At 40.6% G+C, this 6,476-nt stretch overlaps 1 protein-coding gene across 6 annotated transcripts in view; it reads left to right on the top strand.

The window, feature by feature from the left end:
* The first annotated feature begins 983 nt into the window (after positions 1 to 983).
* The window catches only part of ALPK1 (alpha kinase 1), a 113,390-nt gene continuing 107,897 nt past the window's right edge, over positions 984 to 6,476 (top strand). For all 6 annotated transcript variants that reach the window (XM_040237452.1, XM_040237450.1, XM_040237451.1 and 3 more), the window contains exon 1: positions 984 to 1,185. The gene's annotated coding sequence lies outside the window, so the exon portion shown is untranslated. The remainder of the gene's footprint in view (positions 1,186 to 6,476) is intronic.

The raw sequence follows: 6,476 nt of genomic DNA, 5'->3' as shown, positions 1-6,476 counted from the left end.
TGAGATCCCCAGTAGATCTGATCCTGGAATCCTCAATCGCTTATTATGAGAGCCAGAGGCTATGGAAGCAGGAAGAGAAGGGCCAGTTTGGGAGAGTGAATTGTTCTACCAGGGCTTCTCCCTGGTGGCTCAGACTGTAAAGAATCTGCCTGCAATGCCGGAGACCCGGGTTCGATGCCTGGTGAGGAAGATCCCCTGGTGAAGGGAACAGCAACCCACCCCAGTACTCTTGCCTGGAGAATCCCATGGACAGAAGAGCCTGGTCATGGGGCCGCAAAGAGTCGGACATGACTTAGTGACTAATGCTTAAAACTTTTTTTTTTTTTTTTTTAGTCATTTACTTTCTCAGTTTTGGGGAAACATATCAAAAGGGCTCTACCAAGATTTATCAAATTACTACTAGCGAAATATTTTATTCCTTCACTTGAGAGGACACTTCTTTAACCCAGCAGGCTCAGAAAGGACTGAGAAAAGTAAAAGCATTGACATCAATTATTTTGTCAATAAAATGTTAAACATTTACCAACCTTTCCATGTACTTTTGGTATTTTTCGTCAGAATTTGGAGCGCAGATTTATACTGAAAGATGATGTCCACTTTGTGACACAATTAGACAGTCCTCACTGTTAAATCAAGCAGCCCGACGAGATTTTCTATGAGATAAATTCCAACCTCATTTTTCAAGCCCCCCAAAAAACTTGGTAATATAGGTGTCCCTGTGACAAGCTCGGCTGTACACACTAATTCTAAAATAGATAGAGTACTGAATGGAGCCTTGACAAGAATTTCTTCTGATAATAGATCAAAAACAACATCATGCTCATTTCTTCTAACTGACATTCTCTCAGTGGACTGGCTCTCCATTCTGACTCAATCCAAATAAGGAGTTTTCTTGCACTTGCTTAAGAAGAAGGAACTTCTCTGCAGCAATACAACTCCCAGAATACCTTTCACTAAAGCAATTCCTAAAGGGGAGTGTCTTATGGCGCAGAACTGCTGAAAAGTCCCCGAGCTGAATTACAGACTCTGAGACAATAACAGGCCATGTTTTCTTTTAAATTCCTACTTCCTGAAATGGAGGCTGTTTATGAGAAACAGTATATTTCAGGGAACTTGTGCTATAATTAACTTTTGAAGAGTTAGATTTGCTGGTTTAAAGTGTATTTCCTCTTCCTCGAGATAATGGTGAGTATCAGCCTTCTAATGACAAAAGCGCAGTATACGTAGGTATAAAGGAATAATTTTTAAGGAAGCATTTTCTTAAATTGTGATCCTGTTTTCATCCGGTGGTCTTCTCTACATTTAAATAACTTTGGAGTTTCCAGAACGTTTGCACTTCTGAAAACTCCCTAGAAAGGGAGGGGGAGTGGGGGCGGGGAGGAGCCGCCGTACCGGTGTTAGGTCATTAGGAAGAGAGGAAAAGAAACGGTTTTTTTTTTTTTAAGGTTTAAATGATGAAGTCCTCAAGTCCAGAGGCATGCTAGAGCTGCTAGTGAAAATCTGGCTTCATTTATCACTGAATTGAGGTGTTTGATTAAGTAGTTGGGATTTCTTATTTGAAAAATTAACCCTGGGACGTTTGGCTGAAGTATGTAGGTAGTGATAACAGCAGCTATCATTTTTATGATGGCTTCAATAATTTCTCCAGGAAACAGATAAGGCTGGAGAATTACTCTTCTCATTTGGGAAGAACCAAGGGGAATTCTGCATATAAAGAAGTATTATGTAGAGGGAAAATATCTAGAAAAATTAAAATTCTTCATATTTCTATTACAAAGAGTCTTTTCATTCCAAAGCGTTTTCATTAAAACGCCAATTTTAGCATTTAAAATTAAGGCTTCAAATGACTTTGGAAAGCCACAGATTAAAAACTTTTAGAATTGTTTGGAATTTGCAGGTAGGTGAGTGTGCAAACTGGCAGGGTCGGAAAGGAGGGGGCTTTATGTCACAACATAATGGCATCTCTGTAGCGTTCGCATCTATCTGCCTCTGCCTCTTTAAACTCGGTGCAGCTAGCACTCTTATGAGAAACAGGATCCGCTTTTGGTTGGCTGATACTTTATTGTTATAAACATCTTTAATTCCTCACTTGTGATCACTTTTGCTGTACAAGTCTTTACTGATGTTTCAGCATGGTCTCCACATTCTTTTCTTTCTCCTCTTTCTTCCCTGCGAACTAAAAGCAATAGTAGTCGTACCACAGAAGCTGTGTTCCCCTAGGTCCGATTGGTGTGTCAACAGATTCTGTGACTGTATGGTATGCATTATTTGGGGTAGGGGTGGGTGTAGGTTAATTTACCACTTGGAAGACACACAGACCTAAACAATTGTCAAACCAAGTCTTTCTATCCGCTTTATATCCAAAAAAAAATTTGTCTCTCTTCGCATCTCTTCTGTCCAAATTCTATCAACCTATAGCCTCAAGGAAACAAAATACTTTAAATTATTCTAGCAATAATTTACTTTCTACTTCAAATATCTTTTTGAGCCTGAGATGAATTCTTCAATTCTTCCCCCAGCAAGACACCAGAATTTTATACTCATCTACTTGCATGAGTAGGGAGACAATAAATATATATAAATATTTTTTGAAGTTGAAAAAGCCATATGTAAATTATGATGGATATTATAAAACCCCACACAAAATAATACTGTGTAATGAGCGCACCTGACTTGTTAAACTGTAACAATCTCCCTTCAAGGGCTGTGTGATTTAAGCTTGGGTTTAGAAGCTGGGATTTTTATTAAGAGTAAATGTGTGCATTTCAAGATATTTCTGAAATTCCAAGGCTTCTCCCATTCCAAAAGAATGGCACTGACCCTTTTCCCAGAACACAGCACATACAATGCTTTTCCTGTCCTTTAATCTATTTCAGAAAACGAGGGCTTTTCAAAATACAATGTTCCTTGGAAATGCTTTTGTTTCCTGAGTTTTAAGTGTCTAGGTTGAAGAACTTTAACAGGACTGTACATTCAAACTTTTGGTGTAAACTAATTCCGTATTTATTTTTACTGTATTTGCTGCCTCTCTCTGTACTCTGTTCTTTGTTACTGACGTGCATACGTGCTCAGTTGCTAAGTCGTGCCCGACTCCTTGGTGACCCCATGGACTGTAGCCCACCAGGTTCCTCTGTCAATGGAATTTTCCAGGTAAGAATACTGGAGAGGGTTGCCATTTCCTCCTCCAAGGGATCTTCTCAACCCAGGGATGAAAGTGTCTTCTCCGGCATCTCCTGCATGGGAAGGCAGATTCTTCACCACTGCGCCACCTGGGGAGTCCTTCTTATTGACAGTGACATCTATTTTTGCAACGTTGCTTTGCAAATCACAACAAAGGTGTTGTGATGTCCTTTGTTTCTAGAGTTCTATGGGATAGACAGATTTAAAAGTAAGAATATTATCTGATGCTGTCATTCCTCTATGGCTGAAGAACAGAAAGTGATGATCACAGCTTAAATATCAGTTACATATTCATTTAACTTGCCCAAAGTATGGTATACAAACTACCAATTTTAGGTGACACATATCCCAACTTTGAAAATTTGAGCTGTGCTTAGTTCAAGGTACATTGAAAATGCAACTAGCTTTTAAAATCTATAATTTCATGGATTTTCTTGCTCAGGAAAATGTTAAGTAAAAATAAATTTACTATTGATTTTAAGGAAATGATTAAATAAAAACTATTACAGGTAATATGCAGATATAGTAAAGATTGTGAAGGTGGTATGTAAATGGCTAAAGTTTTGGAAATACTGCCCTAACATATTTGAGAAGTCGATATTTTCTGAACCAGTGAAGTATCTTTGAACTTCACTGGTCCTTGGTGACAGATTTCAATGTTAACACGATCTGTTGCATTGCCTAATTATAGATGTACAAAATATAGATAAAGAAATGCTTTATCAAACTTTTATCAGATCTGCAGCCCTCACCACTTGTCATAAAATTGAAGAGATGCAGAAACTAGCTAATAGTTTTTGAAATAAGAATCATAGAAAGGATGAATTACCCAGAGTAAGTATCATGGCTCCATTCTGCCTGTTTCACTGAGACACCATTAACTCTGAAATTGGGGTGGGGTTGGCGCTGGAGGGTAGCAGTTGGGGAGGACATGATAAGCGTCTTGTAGGTCCAGGGCCATTAACATATCATGGCATGTGCCAGTGACCATTAAAATAGTCATACTGGCAATTTTAAGGGATTCATCCTAAGGAGGAAATAATTCTAAGTCCCATGGAGAATATGTAGCTCCTATGCTAGCAGACCAGGCTGACACTGATCCTGTTACTTGCTGCTGAATTTTGAGAGATGTGAAATAGTGTTGTAGAACCACAGAGTTGGAAAGGACTTCAGAGTCCGCTGCTGCTGCTGCTGCTGCTGCTGCTAAGTTGCTTCAGTCGTGTCCGACTCTGTGCGACCCCATAGACGGCAGCCCACCAGGCTCCCCCGCCCCTGGGATTCTCCAGGCAAGAACACTGGAGTGGGTTGCCATTTCCTTCTCAACCCTCCTAATTCCAAATTTTTTCTTTTCCTAACATTCTTTTTTATATTTTATGTTTAAAGAAATGTTTTAAAAGAATACATAAAATTGTTTTATACTAGAGTATAATTTACGATGTTGTATTAGTCTCAGGTCCACAGCAAAGTGATTCCATTATACGTATATATGTACATTCTTTTTCAGATTCTTTTCCCACCTAGGTTATTACAGAGTGTTCAGTAGAGTTCCTTGTGCTATACAGGGGGTCTTTGTTGATTATCTGTTTTATATATACTAGTGTGTATATGTTAATCCCAATCTCCTAATTTATCTCCCACCACTCCACCTTTCCCCTTTGGTAACTTGTGTTTTGGAAGTCTGTGAGTCTGTTTCTGTTCCATAAATAAGTAGTTTTGTATCTTTTTTTAAGATATCACATATAAGTAATGTCATACGATTTTTATCTTTCTCTAACTTACTTCACCTAGCATGATAATCTCTAAAATTCCCCCAATTTTCAAGGTGAGGGAATTGAGGTCTAGCAGGGAAAGGTGATTTGCCTAAATTCACACAGCTAGTTTGTGACCCAGCCAGAATTTGAACCAGATCTCCTAATGTGTGATGAATGGGAAGCGACTGGGAGCAGGGGACTTACTGTGTGGCTGGGATTCAACATGAGGTGAACAGATCCCAGAGTTCAGGAATTCACAAACAGGCAGTATCTAAAGGTCTGATAAACCAAGGAAACATGTCTCCCACTCACTATAAATGACATCCAATCTGTTCACCACTGCTAAATTAAGATGCTGCTACTGCTAAGTCGCTTCAGGCGCGTCCGACCCTTTGCAACTCCATGGACTGTAGCCCGCCAGGCTCCTCAGTCCATGGGATTCTCCAGGCAAGAATACTGGAGTGGGGTTGCCATGCCCTCCTCCAGGGGATCTTTCCAACCCAGGATTTGAACCCGTATCTCCTGAATCTCCTGCATTTCAGGTGGACTCTTTACCGCTGGGCCACCAGGGAAGCCCCTCTAAGTAATAATATAAATGTTTGTTATTCAGGCTTCCCGGATGGCTCAGGGATAAAGAATCCATCTACAGTGCAGGAGATGCAGGACATACAGTTTCAATCCCTGGGGCAGGAAGACCCCCTGGAGAAGCAAGTGACAAACCACTCCAGTATTCTTGCCTGGAAAATCCCATGGACAGAGAAGCCTGATGGGCTTACAGTCCACGGGAGTTGCAAAAGAGTTGGACGTGACTGAGTATGCACACATTCATTATTTATTAATGCACATTTATTAAGTATATTCTGTGCAGTAGTCCCCCCTGCCTTATCTATGGTTTTGCTTTTCATGGTTTTAGTTACTTTTGATCCAGAAACATTAAATGAAAAAAATTCAGAAATTCCTAAAAAATTTTTTTTTAATTCTTTTTAATCTAAAAAGAAAACTTTTTATCTGTGCTGGGTCCTCATTGCTGAGCAGGCTTTTCTCTGGCTGTTGGGGGTGAGGGAGCTGCTCTTTTCACTGCAGTGTCTTGCACCGGCTCTAGGAATGTGGGTTTCAGTAGCTGCAGCTCGTGAGCTCAGTATTTGCAGCTCCTGGGCTCTGGAACACAGGCTCAACAGTTGTGGTGCCTGGGCTTAGCTGCTCCTCAGCACGTGGAATTTTCTCAGAGGGAAGGGATCAAACGTGTGTCTCCTGCAACGGATTCTTTACAGCTGAGCGACCAGGCGCTTGCTAAGTTGCTTCGGTCACGTCTAACTCTGCAACTGTATGGACTGTACCCTCCAGGCTCCTCTGTCCATATTCTCCAGGCAAGAACACTAGCACAAGTTGCCATGATCTCCTCCAGGGAATCTTCCCATCCCAGGGATGGAACACACGTCTCTTATGTCTCCTGCACTGGCAGGCTAGTTCTTTACCTTTGGCCCCACCAGGATGCCCCCAAAATATTAAATTACCTTCCCTTTTGAGTAGCGTGATGAAATCCTG

The sequence above is a fragment of the Oryx dammah genome, unplaced genomic scaffold (genome assembly GCF_014754425.2).
Source record: "Oryx dammah isolate SB20612 unplaced genomic scaffold, SCBI_Odam_1.1 HiC_scaffold_3, whole genome shotgun sequence".
Taxonomy (NCBI): domain Eukaryota; kingdom Metazoa; phylum Chordata; class Mammalia; order Artiodactyla; family Bovidae; genus Oryx; species Oryx dammah.
Note: the sequence above shows the minus strand (reverse complement) of the source record. Positions and strands in the feature narration are given on the sequence as shown.